The 20,494-nt window shown below is 47.0% G+C and overlaps 1 long non-coding RNA gene across 1 annotated transcript; it reads left to right on the forward strand.

Annotated features, from left to right (window-relative positions):
- The first annotated feature begins 2,597 nt into the window (after positions 1-2,597).
- On the forward strand, positions 2,598-6,953 carry LOC144299328 (uncharacterized). Its single transcript, XR_013366073.1, has 2 exons — positions 2,598-5,133; positions 6,454-6,953. It is a non-coding gene; the product is annotated as an uncharacterized LOC144299328 (long non-coding RNA).
- The last annotated feature ends 13,541 nt before the right edge of the window (positions 6,954-20,494 follow it).

Here is a 20,494-nt window from a genome sequence, read left to right on the forward strand (position 1 = left end):
AAATCCCATTAATATTTTCATTGAAATCATGTTAAATATATAAATTAGTTTAGAGAAGTTCACAGCAAAATTGAGGGAAAGGTACAGATATTTCCCATAGACGCTCTGACCCCCACCCATGCATGGCTCCTCAGTACCAGCATCTGTTACAGTTGGTGAACCTACACAGATGCATCATAGTCCCCCAGAGTTTACATGGGGGTCCCCCTTGGTGGTGGGCACTTGGTGAGCTGCACAAATGTATAATGTCACGTACCCACCATGATGGCATTACACACAGTAGTTTTGCTGCCCTAAAGTCCCCTGTGCCCTGGGTGCATCCTCTCCCTAGCCCAACCCCTTGCAACCACTCATCTTTTCATTGTCTCCACAGTTTTGCCTTTTCCAGAATGTTATACAGTTGGAATCCTACAGTGAAAGAGCAAATCCTACAGTTAGGATTTGCTCTTTCACTTACTGATATGCATTTAAAGTCCTTTTGTGCTTTTTTATGGCCTGATTGCTCATTTCTTTTTAGTGCTGAATAATATTCCATCTGTGGTCTGGATGGATGACAGTTTATTAATCCATTCACCTCCCGAAGAACATCTTGGTTGCTTCCAAATCTGGGTGATTATTATTTGTTTTTAAGGACTTTATTTATTTCAGACAGAGAGAGAGGGAGAGAGTGCAAGCAGGGAAAGGGTATAGCCGAAGGAGAGGGAGAGCGAGGATCTGAGGCAGATTGCCTGCTGAGTGTAGACCATAGAGTCCAATGTGGGACTCGATCCCATGACCCTAAAGTCATGACTGAAGCCAAATCAAGAGTCATATGCTTAATTAACTGAGCCAGTCAGGTGCCCTGCTGATTATTAACAAAGCTGCTGTAAACAGCCTTGTGCATGTTTCTGTGAGGACACAAGTCTCCAGTTTCTTTGGTTAAATACCAGGGTGTATGGTTGCTGGACTGTGTGCTAAGAGCATGGTTAGCTCTGTGAGAAACCACAAAGTCCTCTGCAGCGGTGGCACCATGCTGCACCCCCTCCAGCAGGGAGTGCGGGTTCTGCTGTTCCCCATCCCCGTCAGCGCTGGGTGGGTGTTGTCAGTGCTCTGGGTCTGGGCCATTCCCCCAGGGAAGTTTTTCTTTTTTGATGATGTGTCTGCTAAGGTCTTTGGCCCATTTAATCAGTCTGCTTGTTTTCTCATTGCGGAGTTTTACTGGTTTGTATGTGATATAATTTGGACGGCAGCCCTTTATCAATGTATCTTTCTTGAATATTTCCTCCTGTCTGTGGCTTAATCCTTTCATTCCCTTACACTGTCTTTCGCAGAACCGAGTTTTTAATTTTAATGAGTCAAGCTTATCAATTATCTCTTTCATGGATTGGGTCTTTGGTACTGAATCTAAAAAGTCATTGCCACACCCAAGATCACCCAGGTTTTCTCTTATGTGATCTTCTAGGAGTTTTATAGTTTCAAGTTTTACGTGCAGATCTGTGATCCATTCTGACTCAGTTTTTGTGAGGGGCACAGGTCTGTGCTTAGACTCATTTTTCTTCTGCAGGAGGAAGTCAAGTCGTTCTGGCACCTTTTGTTGAAAAGACTACTGTTGTCCCATTTTATTGCCCTTGCTCTTTTGTCAAAGATCCATGACTATATTTATGTGGGTCTACTTCTGGGTACTCCATTCTACCCCACTGATCTATTTGTTCTTTTGCGGGCACCACACTGTTATAACTACCGTTCTAGTTTCTGGTAGGTACTGCATGCCCAGTAAGATCGGTTTGTAGATAATATCTTTTCCTGCCTAAAGGTTTATATTATTGTTTCTGAAATTTTGCTAGGTGTTCACCTATGTATTATTACATTGTTTTAAACTGAGGGATCTCTTTTGATTTGCAGAGTGAAGAAGAAGAAGAAGAAGAAGAGTTTTTAACTAAGGAAAATATATTAGTCCACGCGGATCACTGTAGTAAGATACCATGGACTGAGTGGCTTACACAGAGGAAATTTTTCTTCTCACCCTTCTGGAGGAGGGAAGTCCAACATCAGGCAGGTGTAGTTTCTTCCCAGGCCTCTCTCCTTGGCTTGCAGATGCCGCCTTCCTGGTGTGTCCTCCTGTGCTTTTATGTGAGCTCGTATCCTGGGTGCTCTGTGTGAATCCAGAACCTCCTTCCTATAAGGACACCAGTCCAGCTGGACCAGGGCCCACCTTCATGACCTCATTTTAACTTAATCCTCTCTTGAGATGCCCCATCTCCAAAGACAAGTCACATGCTGAGCTATTGTGGGCTAGGCTTCAACATAAGAAGTTGGGGAGGACACAATTCAGACCATACAAAGAGCTGTGTTTTTTAAAAAATTATTTGATGGATTATTTTCTCTAAGTGCTTTTGCCTCTTCAAGTTTAATCATGTGTACATTAAATTTCCTAAGTCTCACTGGTCTTTTCACTCTGAGTTTTCTCTCTCCTTTGCTTTTGCTTCTGAAAGAAATTCTTATCCCCTACCCACTGATTTGATATTGTGCAGTACTCGATCAGTGGGTGACCAACTATTTTTTTTTTAATTTTCTTTTTTTTAAATTTTTATTTATTTATATAGTCACACACACACACAGAGAGAGAGAGAGAGAGAGAGAGAGAGGCAGAGGCACAGGCAGAGGGAGAAGCAGGCTCCATGCACTGGGAGCCCGAAGTGGGATTCGATCCCGGGTCTCCAGGATCACGCCCTGGGCCAAAGGCAGGCACTAAACCGCTGCGCCACCCAGGGATCCCCCAACTATTGTTTTAAATGCAGCAAGTGCATTTCCATTCCCATGTGGTCTTTCTGAAATTCAGATGGTTTCCTCTTCTTGACTCCTATTCTATTTTTAGATGGCTGGCCTTATCCATCCTATTGAAAAAATTATTTAAGACCGTGTTCTGTTTCTTGTAGTAAGTATTTTGTAGGGAGATATTTGATTTCGTCCTTCAAAAGAATGACTGAAAGAATCAGGAAGTCGTTATTTAGTTTTTTATTCTTTTGGATCAGTTGTGACCTCCCACAATAGTCACTGTGAGAAACAGGAACACACTTCCCAAATTTTACTCATCTACTTCCCCAAAATATAAAGTAAGGTCAAACCAGTTTTTTTTGGGATATTCATGACTGTGAATGGTCACTGGAAAAGTGCCCAAGGAAATGAAATAAGATCAGAAAAGTGAAGCAGGCAGAGCGCCAGGCCCCACATGCCCATTTGCTGTGTTATTTTACATATGGCTGATGTCCAGCAGACAGTCAAGTGCTAAGAAGCCACAGGTTAGAAGAACCAAGGAATGATTTCAGGAATGGTTCCTGTCCATTGGTTAAAAAGCTTGACAAGTATCAAAAATAATTTTCATGCTTTAGCTATTCCTTCTGTTGCCACCATCATTGAAGTCAGCAGAAGTTGATTATTTGGGCAGCTCAGAGATAAAAAATACAAATGTTTCCCTTTACTCTGTGGTTCTGCCTACAAACTCTTTGGGTCCCATGTGGGATGCAGCCATGAAACACATAATCAACTTACTCTTTCCTGGGAAGGAGAAGGCAACTCTGAAAGTCTTGCTTTGAAATAGCAGGATTCTGACTCAGACATGTGAAAATTCCCTTTATCAGCCAATCATTAAAGGTCACTTCTGAGTGTTTCTGAGGAAGCCTCCTGCTCACAGGGATGTGCTAGATTTGGACCTGCACTGCCTTGGAGCCCCCAAATCCAGGCTCCCTCTGCTGCCCCAGGCCAGTGGGGTCTTGCAGCGCCCTGGCCATGAGAGCCACACTCTGGGTGGTCAAAGGTGTGGCGGCATGCCCTGGGTACCAGGGTGCACTTTCCACTTCAGCTGCCCACTTGCCCCTCCCTCAAATCGGATCAGGCTTGTGGTTCACAAAAAGGCAAGACTACTAGATATCTCCTCTGTTCAAAGCTTTCATCCAGTTTTAGAGTCATTAGAGTTCTCATTATTGAGTTGTGAAAGTACTTTATATATTCTAGACAAAAGCTCTTTATCTGATGTACCAGTTGTGAATGTTTTCTTCTGTTCTGTGGTTTGTATTTTTTACTTTCTCAGTGGTATCGTTCAAAGAGCGAAAGTCTTTAAATTTGATCTGGTCTGATTTATCAATTCTTTCTTTAATAATTTAGGATCTTTGTGTTCTATGCAAGAAATCTAAAATTGTCCCAGCTCCATCAATATGGTCTTCTAGGAGTTGTAAAGTTTTTGGTTCATTTTGAGTTAAATTCTGTATGTGTTGAAAGCTAACAGTTCATACTCATTTTTTATAGGGAAACCCAGAAGTTAAATACCATTTATTGAAATAACACCTTCCCATTGAATATTTTGGCACCTTTATCGAAAGTCAATTGATCATATATGATTGAACTTACCTGTAGACCCTCTGTACTATTCCTATACTGTTGATCTACCTGTGTACTTTTCCCCCACACCAATACCAAGACAAACTACCTTCATTATTGTAGTTTAATTGTAAGTCTTGAAGTAAAGTACAATCAATCCTCCAACTTATTTATGTTAAAACTGCTCTGATTATTCAAGGCACTTGACATTTCCATATAAATTTTGGAATCAGCTGGCCAATTTCTACGACAAAAAGTCTGCTAGAATTTTTATTTGGGTTATTCCATCCACTGATATAAAACTGGGTGTAATATTTATTTTCTTATAATTCTTCAAAAGTGTTTTTCCACTGTCTCTGTGGTTTCAGATGAAAATCTGTGGTCATTTGAATCATCATCTCTCCCTAGATAATTGGTCTTTTTTCTCCAGCTGTTTGCAAGTTATTTTTGTGTGTCTTAGGATTTTAGTAGTTTGACTATGATGTGACCAAAATGATTTTCTTCGATTTTTATGCTTTTAGGACTTGCTGAGCCTCTGGAATCTGTAAATTTATGTCTTCCACCAAGTTTGGCATTTCAGGCATTATTTCCTCAAATATTTTGTGTCCCAATCTCATTTTCTTTCTCTTTCTTGGACTCCAGAGGCAGATATGTCTGTCCTTACTGGCATTCCATAGGCCACTGAGGTTCTGTCCACCTCAGCTGGATAATTCTCATGGCTTGTTTCCAAGGTGATGGATTCTTTCCTCCATTACGACCATTCTGCTCTTCATCCATTCTGTGAGTCCTTTTATTTTAGGTATTATATTTTCCAGTTCTAATTTTCCATTGCTTTCTTTTTTATCACCTATTTTTCTGCTGAGAATTTCTTAATTTTCCTTCTTCCTCTCACTGTTTCATCCCTGTTGTTTTCAGCTCTCTTTCTGGTGGCTCCAGCATCTTTGTCAGGCACCCGTCATGGGCTCATTGTATTTCCCTTAATAACTATCAGTTTCCTGGTTCTCTGTATGTCAGTTATTTTGGTTTGAATCCTGGATATTATGAATGTCACATGTGCAGACTCTGGGTCTCATTAGAGTCCCAGGAGAACGTTCACGCTTTTGTCAGGCAGTCAACTCCACTGGGTCAGACCACCTGCTGTGAGTGCTGCCCAAACCTCAGGTCAATGCTTCTTGCCTTAGTCTTGTTTTACCTTTTAGTATTTTTGGATTTAAGTATTTTAAACTAAATTTTGTTTTATAAGCATAAAATATTCACATGGTTCCAAAGTAAAGCCAACAACTCAACCTATATACCTGCTACTATTTCCTTTTTTTTGAATCACAGTCTCTCTTCTCAGACAAATGATAATACATGATAATTTTCCCATTTTTGTAGGAACTAAGCCTTGTTTTAATTTTGGCTAAATATGTGAAACAATTTGCACAGTTATGGTATAATGTTGTTGGAAATACTAAAGTCAATAATTATTTGTTGAATTATTTATCTTTTCTTCTTTCCTTATGAATACTGACAAATGGATCAGTAGTTTACCTTATCAAATCCTAACATACCTAAGATCAATATTACACCTTTTTTTCACTTCAATTTTTATTTTTATTTTTTTTGCATAATTTTTAATTGGAGTTCAATTTGCCAACATATAGCGTAACACCCAGTGCTCATCCCATCAAGTGCCCCCCTCAGTGCCCGTCACCCAGTCACCCCCACCCCCTGCCCATCTCCCTTTCCACCACCCCTTGTTCATTTCCCAGAGTTAGGAGTCTCTCATGGTCTGCCTCCCTTTCTGATATTTCCCACTCATTTTTTCTCCTTTCCCTTTTATTCCCTTTCACTATTTTTCATATTCCCCAAATGAATGAGACCATATAATGTTTGTCGATATTACACCTTAGTAACACAATTCTCATTTACATTTGCTCTGAAATTGAACTTTCTACACTCAACATTTAAATTTTGATTTAAAAATTAAAGATAGTCTTGTCAGGTATATCTCATTTTATTAACATGTTAGAGCGACTATACCTGTTTTTAGAGCTACAATTCCTTTAATCCAGTGTTAAATTCTGGCATTTTTTCCCTTTCCTTCTCCTTTTCAAGCTCAGCCTACAGTTTAGTAAGTGACTATACAGAGGCTGCACGAACCAGTTCATAACGGCAGAGGGACTTGAAGCAGGCAGGTGACAGGTTGTTAATCCACCTCCTGCTCTCCTTCAGAAGTGGCCTGGTGAAATGTGTGTCGTGATTAAGACTCTTACGTGCTTGGTGCTCAACAATAAGGCTCCAGGACCAAGCAGCATCGTCTTGCCGGCAGTTGGCTGATCCATCATGAAGGAGAAGAAGAATTTCTGAGACCTTACTGGGGAACATATGGCAGGCTCTGATTTCCTTACTAAATCAGATGATATTACTAGAACTGGGTCATTATGCACACATTGTAATCTATCGTTAAGCCCAACAAAGTAATATTTAGCTAGTGCTTTAATTGTGCTACTGGGATTTATCTCTGCTTTTCAAAGAAAAAAAAAGTCAAGCGGAAGGGAATGGTGAACAGCAGTGAATTTTCCATTTTAATAAAAAGGATTGTCTGTTTTGACAAATGGTGCTGTGGAGTGAACAGTTATGTGTCCCGACACGCATGGGATCGTGATCTCATTGGGCTGCTCTATGCAGGAATGTACTATTGGGAAGGGGTGGCCTCGCCCTGGCATGCAGTTTCTGTGCAGCCAGGTCACACAAGGGAGTGTGGCTCCAGGCGACTCAATGCGTTGGCATCTGTATCACCTCTTCTATTAAAGCAAATACATCCAATACTTATTTCAGTCAATTACTCGGGTTTTTAGGACTTTCGTACGAGCATGTTTTTCCCTCCAGTATTTTGTCAACATTCCATTTCTTTTGAGGTGCTTTTGTTATTTGTAGTCAGGAATAAAACCATTAAAAATCTGTGGACCACATGAGTTTGCTCTGTGTGGGTAGCATCATCTCAAGCTGGTGCTCACTCCCACCTGTTTTAGGATTCCTCACACACATTGTAAGGCCCATGGTGTTCTAAAAATAGTAAGCCTCGCAGCAGAACAGACCCTGTGCTTTCCTTCGGAACCAGTACCCATCCAACAGTATGCTCCTGCTCCCCAGCGTTCTGTGCTGAGTGACCACCCCAGTGGGGAAACGAGGAGCAGTTATCACCCCACACCCCAAAACTTTCAGGGCCAGAGGGAGCCGTCATGAGTTTCATGCTGGCAGACCAGCTAAATACATGGTTTCTTTCTGCAACATTTTAGGAGAAACCCACACACAAATTCTGGCTCTGTCTCCAACAGCTGGAGATAAAGAACCGTGTTTTCTTTTCTGTCAGGGTTAATAAAACAAGCAACTTATTAAATAGCATTTTGACAAGCATAGTGGATAATGAATCCCGTTACATAGTTAAAGACTTTTAACAATTAAAAAGATTGATGAGCTGAGCCCGCGCACATCAGCGTCTGAGGAGTGGATGGAGCTGCCACTCACCCCTGCCCTGGCGGCCGAGGACAAGAGGGAGCCATCTTTGAGGCGAGTGGAAGGACGCCCAGAGGGGCTGCTGTGGGGCTGATGTCTTGGGCTCTCAGCTGCACACGACATACTGCCACCACCCTGGGGTCCTGAGGGTCCGACAGGTGACCCAGGGGCTATTGGCCAGGGCAGGTGCCGACCACCCAGAGGAAGTGGGGGCCCAGCACCTAATGGCAGGGTCTTGGCCATCGCAGGCCATCCCCAGCCTGTCCAGGGAGCAGCCTGTGCCCACAGGTGGATCTCTACTTGGAACACTCAAAATCATGCTTTGAAGAACCCTCACGTGTTTATGTATACGTGTGAATATGGTTTGAATGTGTGGTATGAAAAGAAAATGACAAAAAAAAGAGGGAACAACACAGGAGGAAAAAACCCAGGAAAGACCCGCACTTGCAGAGAGGAGGGGTGTGAAGCGGGAAGGAAAGATGGTCCACAGCAGCTTCACTTTAAGGTGCCGCTCTGTGCAGGACAGAGGGTAAGACGGAAATACAAGCATGGGCCACTCTCCCTGAGGCCTGGAATCACACCATGCCCACCCTGGGACTCTTGCTCTTTGGGTAACAGATTGATCACGGTGACCTCAAGGGGTTGACGAGCTCGGGAGTATTTTGGCCAAGACCCTGCCATTAGGTGCTGGGCCCCCACCTCCTCTGGGTGGTTGGCACCTGCCCTGGCCAATAGCCCCTGGGTCACCTGTCGGACCCTCAGGACCCCGGGATGGTGGCAGTACGTCGTGTGCAGCTGATAGCCCAAGACATCAGCCCCACAGCAGCCCCTCTGGGCATCCTTCCACTTGCCTCAAGTATTTTCAGGAAGAGGCTTGGCCATTTTAGCTGAAAAGATACACATCTGTTTCCAATGATGAGCTATTTCAAGAATTCCCCAAGCTCTGAGAGGGTCCCTCTGCAGCTTACTTCTGTTTGGAGGGTGTTAGGAACATAAGCCTGAGGAAATAAAACCAGTGGCTTCCTGGGTCTGTCTTGTGGTGGCATTGAGCACGACATAGACACACGCACATCAGAGCCTCTGGCCTGGGCTCCTGTCTGGCAAGAAGCAGGTGTGAGAGGCTGTGGATTTGTAACTCCTGACGCACTGTGCTGGGATTGATTTGGGATTTCTCTCTAGAGCAATGGCGAATGCACTTCAGGTTCCATCCCAAGGAATCACCTGCCTGGGACTGTTTCTCCAAGGTCCTCAAATATCACTGTAATCATTTCTTTGATGCCTGAAAGCAGCACAGCACAATATTAGGAGAAGAAACTTGCTTTCCAGTAAACCATTCAATTTACCATTAACTGTTTTAGGGAGTTCCCAGCTTTCCCAGAACTTACCACAGATCTTAACTGTGAAGTCTAAGCCACGTTAGCTTATCTTTGAGGTTCTAGGATTTTCATTTATTGTCACCAACTATGTGTCAGGTCCTAACCTTGGTGATTTACATGAGTTTTTTCATTCTGCCCTGAGAATCATCCTGAGTGGGGGTATTAGGTACATTTTATATATTGAGATTTTAGTTAAGAATGACTAAGTAAAAAAGTGACTAAGTAAAAAAAAAATGACTAAAAAAAAAAAGAATGACTAAGTTGTTTTTTTACTCTTCCCCTTCTAGAAATAAATTTGAAATGATCTGACATATGTTTCTATTCATATTATATTTCTTATCATTCATCTAATCCCTGGAAATTTTACCTTTAATCTTCCTTTCCATTTCTAGAAGATGCATGCTTTATTTATTTATGCATTGCTAAATTTTTGTAATTTCTGTATGTTCAGTAGCAGAAATCTCTTCAAAGAATTCAACCCTGTGAAAATCTAAGTATTATCCCCCAAGAAATTAGCTTTTCATTTGCTTTGGGAAGCAGCCAAATTTTGGTTGATTTTTTTTTTTTTTTTGCATTGAAATGAAATTTGAAGACTATAAAGGAAAAAAGAAAGAAGAAAGAAAGAAAAGCTGAAACCATGTCTGGTCTTCATAGCTAACTTCTTATGTATCAAGATGAGCATATTTTCTATAAAATGACTTGCTGATTCTAGTTCAATCTATATTTAATTAAGAGGAATAGATCTCATTTTCTTCTTCAGAGCAATCCGGAACCGACAGGTTATCCACTTTCCAAACAGCACACGATACTGTAAGTTACAGCGCGTCAGTGCATTTCCCAAACTTTGGAGCCGTTATGGTGGGCAGATTGTTTGTTAGGTCTAGTTACTAAATTGCATTCTGCGCTGCTAGGCTTCTTTTGCGCTTGAACAGTTGTGCTGAAAAAACATCCACATTTACCAAAGTCATCTCCTCAAAAAGGAAATCTTGCAATGACGTGTTAATAGCACTGTTTTATATGGCACAGCAAATTTAGCCTATCCCTAGAGGCACAGCAAATTTTGATATATTCTCCCTCTCCTTGATGATGCTTATCTGCTTGGTATTTAATTTGCAACTTGTTATCTATTACTCATGCTGTTTGCCAATTTCTCTTCTGTGTTTCATACCATTGTCAAATTAACTTTTTACTGGAATATGCCTGGAAAAGGTAGGTGTAGCTCAAAATAAACTGGTTTATCATTTAAATTTCTCTTTGCCTCTGGTTTCTAGAACTTTGGCATTTTATAGATTATAAGTCAAATGGATGTGTAGGAAGATTTGTTGCTATAGCTATAAAGCAGTCCAGTATCTATGTATCTATCTCTATCACCATCATCTAGCTCAAGATCCATCCAAAAAAAAAAAAATCCATCCATCCATCATATCTATCTATCTATCTATCTATATCTATCTATCTATCATCTATCTATCTATCTATCTATCTATCTATCTATCTATCTATCATCTATCTCTATCTCTATCATCGTCATTTAGCTCAAGATTCATCTATCCATCCATCTATGATATCTATCATCTACCTATCAATGTATCTATCAATATCTACCATCTATCTATGTGTATACATACACATACTAAAAGAAATACATATAGTATTTGATAGAAAGGGGATGTTCTATTCCTTAAAGTGAAAATTAACTTAATTTGCCATTTATTCTTTTATCCATGCAGGGCATAGGAAGGGGGGCGAAGGACAAAATGGATGTTGTCATGATTATATTTAGTTTTGAACAAATTATTAGATCTTAGATATTTCAGTTACAAGATGAGTAAGTTCTGGAGATCTAATGTACATAGTGACTACAGTTAATAATGTTTTGAAATTTCCTTAGAGTAGATCTTAAACATTTTATACACACACAAGTGGTAACTATGTGAGGAGGTAGACATGTTAATCAGCTTGGTTGTGGTGAATATGTATGTTGAAACATCATCCAGTATACCTAAATGTACATACTTTTAATTTGTGAATCATACCTCAATAAAGCTGGACAAATTTAAGAAAATAAAAAACTGAATATCTTATTTTATGTGAAACTATATTTGAAAGGTTCTTTCAGTTGAAAAATAAAAATATATTGACCTTGCCTACATGCATTTTCTTTATTCAGTGTGACCACAGTGTCTGGAATGGTGGTCCCACAGGTACAGCACATTGCTTATAAAAGCTGGTAAATGTGTGTGCTTGTGTGTGTATTTGTGTGTGCCTTTGTGTTTGTGTGTGGGGTATGCGTTTTTGTGCATTTGTGTGTGTGCCTGTGTGTTTGGAGGGTCATGGCAATGGTAAGGAGGGGCGCACAGGGCAGGATGAGATGTGTGGGTCCACTGTAAGTGCCCACTCAGTCGCAGTTACCATATGGTTGTGCCGACTACAGACATTCTGAACTAAGGTCATAAATGTGTGTGGCAGGAACAAGGACTGTTTGCAGGCTGGAAGTTGGGAAGGGTGGCGTCATACAGACTGGCTGAGTGACCCATTCTCGGTCACTTACTGAGTGGGAGCAGAGCAGATCATGTACACGTGCACCTCTGTGAAATGGGGCACGTGTGCTCCCTGTCTTCCTTCGTTCCTTCTCTCTGTCTCCCAGGGACTATCTGAAAACTTATGAATTAAAGGGGGATTCCTGAGAATTTTTCTAGCTCTCCTTCAAGATGAAAATGTCAGTGGCTGGTTGTATTGGCCCCCTGATTTTGCAGAAGCTGCCAGGCAAACTTACAGGAATGCCTTCCTCCCTCCCTGCCTCACCAGGGTGGAGGGTTGGATGAGAAGGATTTCGGGGGCTTTAATGCTGCCAATGTGGGTGTGTCTGAGGTAATGCAGAGTAGAGGGAAAAGGCAAATAGCCGTGGTTTCAGGTATTAGCCATTGGCGGACTTGTTGGAAACCTGTGGGTAGTGTCTGTACATCTCCGTGTCCACGTGCTTAAAGCTACCTCCGCACTTACATCTGTCTGTCGTCTGCACAGGTTGATGCCTATACCTCTAGGACACTGACGTCTATGCCCATGTGTGTCTCCACCTATAGCACCTATGCCCAGGTAAGTCTGTCCGTGTGCATACCTATATCATTGATGCCCCTCCCCAAATCACCCATAGCCATGTCCATCTATCGCTGTATCTATACCTAACCTATATGTCTGGTCCACACCTACAGCTCTATCTACATCATCTCTCTGTTTATATTCAATCAATCGACGTCTATACTATACCACCATCTGCAATACCAGTGCGTGTTGATCCACATAACCCGGGTTCTCTTGATTAGCTGCCACCTGAGCTCCCCAGTGGTACACGCAAGTTGCAATTAAGAAATCTATTAATAACCACAGGAGAATTTTACTCAGGTGCAGAGACAAGTAAATTGAGAGTGAAATTAGATTATAGATAACAGGTTATGACAGGTGAGATATTTCTCTTTTTTACCAAAGAAGAATAAATGAATAGTTTAATAAATTTTTACCAAAGAGGAACCAGAAGCCTAATTCATTCCAATTTTCTGCCTCTATTTTTGGGGCACCTCTATGATACCCTCTAAGATGTCCACTACAGAATATTTCTTGGGCTTTTAGAGTTTGGAAGGTCCTTTGAATGTGCTTTCTTCTCTGCACAGACTGAAATGCCAAACTAAAATTGGTCATTCTTAATTTGTTTTTTTAGTGATTTTGATTTTTTAAATTGAAACCTATTATGACCTGACTTAGAATGTTAATTGAGCTTTTCAGGGGCACACACTGGCTTCTACGGGGGCCTGCGTTAGTGCTGCTCTTCTGTGACTGGGAGTCTGGGCACTTTCCTGGGCTGGGAGGTGCTGCTTGCTCAGCACCCCCACCCCGCCCGCCCCCAGGCCTGCTGGTCAGCAGAACACCTGTGCTGCACTGCGGCAGGCACATGGAACCTCAGAGATGCTCAGTGGCTTCCTGGTGGGATGCCATGGGCTCCTGGGTGCTGGCGGTCCCTGCACGACCATGCAGTGTCCCAAATCCCAAGATGGCAGAGCCTGCCGTACCTTTTCTGTCCCCGACAGAGTGACTGGCCCCTGACTGTAAACCATCGCCCATGGAATGAATGGGTGCCTGGGAACAAGCATCACAGAGAGGTTTGGACCGGGGCACACGACCCCCCATGTCTTGGGAGCAGAGCGGGCTGGGCTACCTGCCCAGGAGGGAGCCCCGGGCTGGCGGACGCACTCCCTGGATGGAAGGGGGAGGCTGGGGCACTGTGGGTCTGCAGGCTGCAGCGGGAGACGAAAGGGCAGGAGCCTTGGAGGCTTCGGAGCCTCGGAGGCTTCGCAGCTTCGCTGTCGGGTAGCTGGAACACTGGCCATCTAGGCCCTGGCAAAGTACCTCTGAGGTGGCTTGGGGGGCGCTGGGGGTGCTATGGGGTGCGCACAGGTCAGGCGGGAGTGGTGGGTGCTTAGGCTCTGGACAGAGCTCGGGTTGGATCCGCCTTCAGGTTCCCAACTGTGAGGGCTGAAGCCTGCGGGTGGAGAGGCATCCTTGTGGAGACTGCCGTGTAGAATGGACGGGGGTCCCAGGGTCCCCAGAAGCACAAGTGCCCCAGACCTTGGCGGAAGGAGCAAGTCCTTAGTAGTCAGAAAGCAAGGTGTTCCTAGGCTGACTTCCGTTTAGGGACCCGCCCCCTGCGCCCCTTGCACAGTCCCGTGCACTATGCCTCTCCCATGGCAGGCTCTAGGGTCAGGGTCACCCCCAGGTGCTGGAGGAGCACCTGCTGCCCTGGCTTGGCCACTGTCCCTCGTCCCTGGGAGGTGATGCCCCATGCCAGTACCTGAGCACCTGCACCTGGGCACCTGCACCTTTTCACCGGCACACACACGGCCTACTCTCTGTTTGAAGGCTCTGGGTGCTACGTCCTGCCCCTGACGACCTCCTGGGACTGACATCTCGGAGGTCCCAGTAACCATCTCATCAGAAGTGCTTGGGGAATGGCTGTAAGATGAACAAACGTTTTCTAGTCAAGCTTTTTGTCTGTATGATGGTGTCTTCTGAGACAGTAAAAGTCCTAGAAAACAGGTGCAGTGTCTGCAAGGTGCCCCACATGGAGTGGCCCAGGAGCTTGCTTCCCTGAACAGACTTTAAAGTCAAGATATGGGCAACAGGAGACTCTGGACCTTTCAGGGAGGGGTGGGCCTTCAGGCTCCTGCTAAGCACCAGCCACTGTGCTTCTTAGCAAGATCCCTCATGCTTCCGCTCATCACACAGGAGATCTCGCTCCTCATTCTCCCGTGTTCCCTGACTTATCCGAAGCTGACCTCCGCAATCCTTGCAGACATAATCATTGTTTTGCGTTCGATCCACACCTACTGGTACACATGGGCTGGAGGATTGGATGGAACCATATGAAACCATTGACAGGAGTTTACCAGTGCTGCCGTCTGATGCCGTTCAGCTTGACATGTGCTCACGCATCAGAATAGAATGATGACAGGATGGGACGGAAGGACAGTAACTCTTTGAAGCTGGGTCACTGGGTGCCTGGAAGTGCTCTGTCATCCATGCGTGTCCCACACATGGAGCTGCCCCCTCCTGGCCTTGGCTGGCCTCCCGCGGCGAGGGGAGGGCCTGTGTCTCCCATGTGCAGGTGGAGGGACGGAGGCCCCACAGACTGGCTGGGCATCATCTGTGGCTGTGGCCTGTGGCAGGGCCCGGTGCCCCTGTGGACGCTGTTCTGCTGGATCCTTGTTCAGGGGGGCCGGCAGAATGTGTCCCATGAACAGGGGGTCAGAATATGCAGGGTCCACCTTGTGCATCAACTGCTACAGCCTCGCTCTGTGTCCCGGAGCCTTGTGACCCCGGGAGCAGGGCGGAGGAACCCCCTTACCTTCGACCTTTGGTTGAAAGCAGGCATCCTGCTGACCGAGGTAGCAAAGCTGGCATGTGGTGCATGAGGATGGGTTGCCTGGCCCCTGACATGGCCACAGGGGTGCGGCCTGAACATTTGTGCACCTTCGGTATTTGAGAACAGCCACGGCCCCTATGGAGACGTGTGCCAGATGCTGACCCTGTGGGGCCGCTGACTTTCCCCAGGGAGCTCCTGGGCCCATGTCTGAGCTGGTTCTCCTACTCTGCTGTCTGTCTGTCTCTCCCCGGTGTCTCTCACTCAGCCTCAGGCCCCAGGTCTGCCTTCCACTGTAACAAAACTTCACAAACTGTGTGCCTTAAAACCCACAGTTCAGGGCGCCTGGGTGGCTCACCAGTTGAGCGTCTGCTTTCGGCTCAGAGTGTGATTCTGGAGTCCCGGGGATTGAGTCCCACATCAGACTCCCTGCAGGGAGCCTGCTTCTCCCTCTGCCTGTGTCTCTGCCCCTCGCTCTGTGTCTCATGAGTAAATAAAATCTTTTTTTTTTTTTTTTTTTTGAGTAAATAAAATCTTAAAAAAACCAAAAAACCCTGTTTGGTGAGGGAGCTAGAAGGGTGGAATCAAGATGCCCCAGAAAAAAAAAAAAAAATTAAAAGAAAAAAGATGCCCCAGGACCTTGCTGCCCTGAGTACCTCAGAGGACAGTCGTTCCTGGTGAGTCCCGCCTCCTGTGTTGCAGGCAGTCCTGGGCCTATGGCCTCCTTCCTTGAGTCGCCCACGCTGCCGTCCCCTGGCCACCTTCTCCCTTCTTGCAGAAGCACCAGTTGTACTGCAGTTAGGGCCTAGACGTGGACCAAGCTGACCTCATCGTGACTTGATCACATCTGCAGACTCTGCTTCCAAGTAAGGTCGTAGTCACAGGATCCAGGGGTGAAGATGTGGACACCTATTTTGAGGGGGCATGATTCAACACTAAACACGCAGGGAAAGACAAGTGGGATGGGAGAGGCTGATGGAGCCCCTCCTGGAAACTGCCATTGGCCTCCTGCTCAGCTCGAGGCTTGGCCTGGCCCGTGTCCCACCGCCCCCTCTCCCATGTATGCACCTCCATGGACCACACATTCTGGCCACCATTCTTCCATGGGGGTCATAGACACCTTGCACATCTTTTGGATGACCTGTGGCATCAACCCCCGACAGACCACAAACTACCTGCTGCCTCCAAAACAGCTGCTGGAACAGATGTGTCTTGGAGGTCTTTCTCCTATGCCCTGTCCTGACCAGGGTGTGGGATGAAGATGGGGTCGGGGGGGGGGTGGTTGGGAGGGTGGGTGGCAGGACAGGCTGTTCTGGGCCGGGGTCCCCTGGGCTTGGGGTCCTGCAGGACACATCAGCAGGCAGTGGGCTAGAGCTAGCCATCCTTGGTTTTTCAAGGGCTTTATAGTTTGGTGGAGCTGCTGGGACCCTGAGTGGCTCAGAGTGCTGCTCCCAGAGCAGAGAGGACCTGGACCCCTTGCTCCCCGCACCTGGCACAAGTGCCCAGTTACTCCCCAGGGATGTACCTGCTCTCCTGCGTCTCTGTCCGGTGGTTCCGACTCAAACTCTCCCTGTACCACCATGACAGCAGCCACCCCCGCCCCCCAGGACCGTCGGGAATGAAGCCCTGCCCTGGACCAAGTGCCAGAGGGCTGATGCTCTGTGGGAGCTTCCTTATGGAGCCGGTTGCGTGGTAAACACGTGCTTGTTTCATCACGGGCCGCGAGGGGTCACAGTGTCCTTGTTTAGTGAGGCCTAGAACCTGGTACAACCCCCAACCAACACAAGATGTGCGTTTCCACTTGGTGTGACTTTCACCAAGATAAGCCAAGTGACGAGTGCTGTGGATTGAACCCCAGCATTGGGCTGGGAGCGGGAGTGCAGCTTCCAACCACACCACTCAGGCTTTCTTTTCCCTCCGAGATACAAATGTTGGGCTGGAGGGATCAAGGGGGATCAGAAGGCACCAACAAAATGGTGGCGGACCCTCCACCTTGTTGCCCCCACCTCAGAACTTTCCCATCACCAGCAGACTGCCCTAGGACATGTCATGAGGGGGAGCCTGGATCTATGCAGGAAACCCCAGACCCCATATAAGGGCATAAGCAGTTATCGCCCCATACCGATTTCACCAGTAATATGCCCTAATACCTATCATCCCCTACAGACACACAACCCCTTACCCCTCCCGCCTCAAAAAGCCCTCTTGCCCTTCCCTGGGCGCGACTTCCCCTCTCCCCTCTCTCTCCCTCCCCTACGGGCCGTGGAGCCTGGAACCTCGCCTGAGCACGTCCCACTAACAGCCTGTTTTGACCAACTTTTGCCTGGCCCCTCTATTCCATTCTACTACCAATAGGATTAAACCTGACAACAAAGACAGTGGTTCCCAGGAGGAGGGCAAACAGAGATCCCGTGGGGAGATCCCACAGGATCTCATCTGGGTGATGAAGCGGGGGTGAACCTCGCTCTCAAACTGGATTGCTCCTATCTGGTGGCACGCACGCTCCCACATGCGGTCTCTGACCTTTCATCCGCTTTCCACTGGTCCTTCCGGACATGAAGCCACGTCCACACATGGAAACGCCAACAGCCAAACTGCAAACTGTGCTGACAGACAGACAGACAGACAGACAGACAATATGTGCACCTGCAGCCAGGGCCGCCCACCCAGGGCAGAGCTGGGGATCAGGTCCACAGCGGGCGGAGGATAATTCTGTGCTCCCCTCCTCTCCCGGGAACGCGTACACCTCTGAAATGAAGATGCAGAGCCAAAGACAGAAAACGTGCGTGTTTCAAGACTTTTCAAGTGGAAAAACTATTTTGCCACCACTCAAATGACACAGTCCAGGCCACTCCACTAACCAGGTAGTTTCCTGAACTCTTCCTGCAGGGACGGGGGCTCCACAGTGGAAAACCACGTCTATAGGGGTGGGACACCACCACCAGTCAGCGCCGGGCGTGACACCTGCGGGCCCCAAGTCCGCATCAGGATGTCTACCTGACATGTGGCCATCTTACCGCTCTGGCGCAGGACACACCCGTGTGGATTCACGGGCGGAAACCTCTTTCGCGGGGGTGTATGTGTGTGTGTGGCTGCCCCCGCTGTGTGCACCTGTCTTTATCGCATCACTCTTTCGTAACCTGTTCTGACTTAATTTACCTCATACGCAGGCGTATTTCTGGCTCCACCCAGGAAGTGGGTGGAGGGCACCCTGGCTTCTGGCTTCCTTCTGGGCATATTTCAGGTGCTCGTCTCCCCCCTTCTGTTAACCGTCACCCCGCTTCTTGGTAACTGGTCAGAAGGACCGAGGCTTTCACTTCCACCAACTTTTCCAGGTGAAGGAAGTCACCCAGGCTGGCTTTAAGCAAGCAGAGACCGGGGTGCATAAGGGGGCGGTGGGTGGCCTCCGAGTCGCATGAGGCTGCCGGCGCATGGGGGCGCGTGGGGGCACCACGGCGTCCAGTCAGGCGCATCTTTCTTCAGCACCCACAAGGGACAGCCCCTGCCGGGGGCGAGCAGCCTCAGCCAGAAGTTAGCCGAGTCCCCTAGGCTGCAGTCAGCCTGCGGGGTGACGTCCCTTGAGCGGGGTGGGGGGTTGATATGACCCTGTCACCTTGGACACACGAGGGTTCAGATGAGAGGACGGCTTCATGGAGGCCCCTGGAAGCCTTTGGGGAGGGGGCAGGGCATCCCCGGACACCTGTTGTCAAGACGCTGCCCGTTTGGTACTTCATCTCTGCCTCTTTGATGGAGCTTGGCTGTTGGAAAACTTAGATTTTCCTATAGTTGAATTTATGGGTCTAGTCTTTTGTGGCTTCTGGATTTTCGTTGTGTTCTGGGAAGGGGATCGTCTTCACTCCATGAAGACAAGTGTTTTCCAGTATTTCCCTCTGCTGTTCCACGTTGTTGGTTGTCACAGTTACTTCATACGTGAAGTTCTACTCTACATGGGATTTGTCTGGTGCCGGCAGTAGGATGGGCTTCCCCTTTGTGTTCTTCCAGATTACCCCTTGTGCCCCTGTAGTATTTTTTGAACCTTCTTTTTCTCAATGACACCTTTATTAGATACCAAATCCTCGCTATAGATATTTGGACCTGTTTCTGGACTCCCTGTTCTGTTCCATTGATTTATCTGTCTGTTCAGGACGCTGGCATTGCAGCGCGCTCTGACACCGGCTGGGAAGGGCCCCTCCGCATCACTCTTTGCCACAACAATTTTATGGATATTACTTTATGTTTTTTTCCCCTTATGGATGTTTTATCAGGATTGCACAACATTTTTAAATGAATTCAAGTAGAATTGATATCCTTAAGACGTGGACTTCCTATCTGAGGTCGAGTGTAACTTCTCATGCTGAAAATCCTTCTTTCTGAACAGTCAGCCGAGTCCTAAAGTTGTCCTCACACAGCCTGGATCCCTCATTTGACTTTTTTCCCCTCCTGCTCTTTACCCGACAGCTCATTACACGTCGAAGGCAATGATGCTGGTGCCTCACGTTTTACCTAGCTACCTTTCTGAATTATTGGATAAATCATAATGTTTCCAGGTGATTGATTTTTTTCCCCCAAGTGTATGATCATATTGTCAGCAAACGGTGAATGAACCCAGCGGTCTTGGCTCTACTCCTCCTACCACAGGCTTCATTCACCACCAAATCCAAACCAGCGTCCCCCTCACTCACCTGCGTTCCACCACCAGTGTCCTCATGGCCCGCACATGGGGTTCGACTTCCCCAGCATCTCAGGCGTCCAGGTAGGGAGGCTCCTTCACGGATCATGTCACCCAGGGGGTGGGCATCGGGGGCCAACATCAGGGGCCTGGGATCAGGGGCTGGGCATATGGGGCTACTGTGGTCCTCAGGGACGCACAGGCAGGGAGCACGGTCGCAGCATTTGCCCAGCCCTTCCTCTGGCCTCTGGACCCTACCCCCAAATCTCATCCCCTTCCCCCCTTTTCCCCCCACCCCAAGGTGGCAGCAGGGAATCTATTCCACCTTCTGCCTCCAGCCCCACCCCCTGCTCACCTGGACCCACCTGTCACCTTGGCCCCCAGCCCTGCACCTGCATTTTCCAGGTTCACACTCTTGCTCTGACCCCCTGGGCCTACGCACTTGACTACCCCAGCCTTCCCCAGATGGCTATAGCAGCTCCTGGAGGCCTTCTCCACTGCTCAAGCTCTTCCCTCCCTCTGCTCCCCCTCCTCCCTCCCCCTGCTCATCCTCCTCCCTCCTCCCTGCCCCCTCCTCCCTCCCCCTGTTCACCCTCCTCCTTTCTCCCTGCTCACCCTCTTCCTTCCCCTGCTCATCCTCCCCGCTCCCCCTGCTCACTCTTCTCCCTCCCCCTGCTCACCCTC

The sequence above is a fragment of the Canis aureus genome, chromosome 1 (genome assembly GCF_053574225.1).
Source record: "Canis aureus isolate CA01 chromosome 1, VMU_Caureus_v.1.0, whole genome shotgun sequence".
Lineage (NCBI taxonomy): Eukaryota > Metazoa > Chordata > Mammalia > Carnivora > Canidae > Canis > Canis aureus.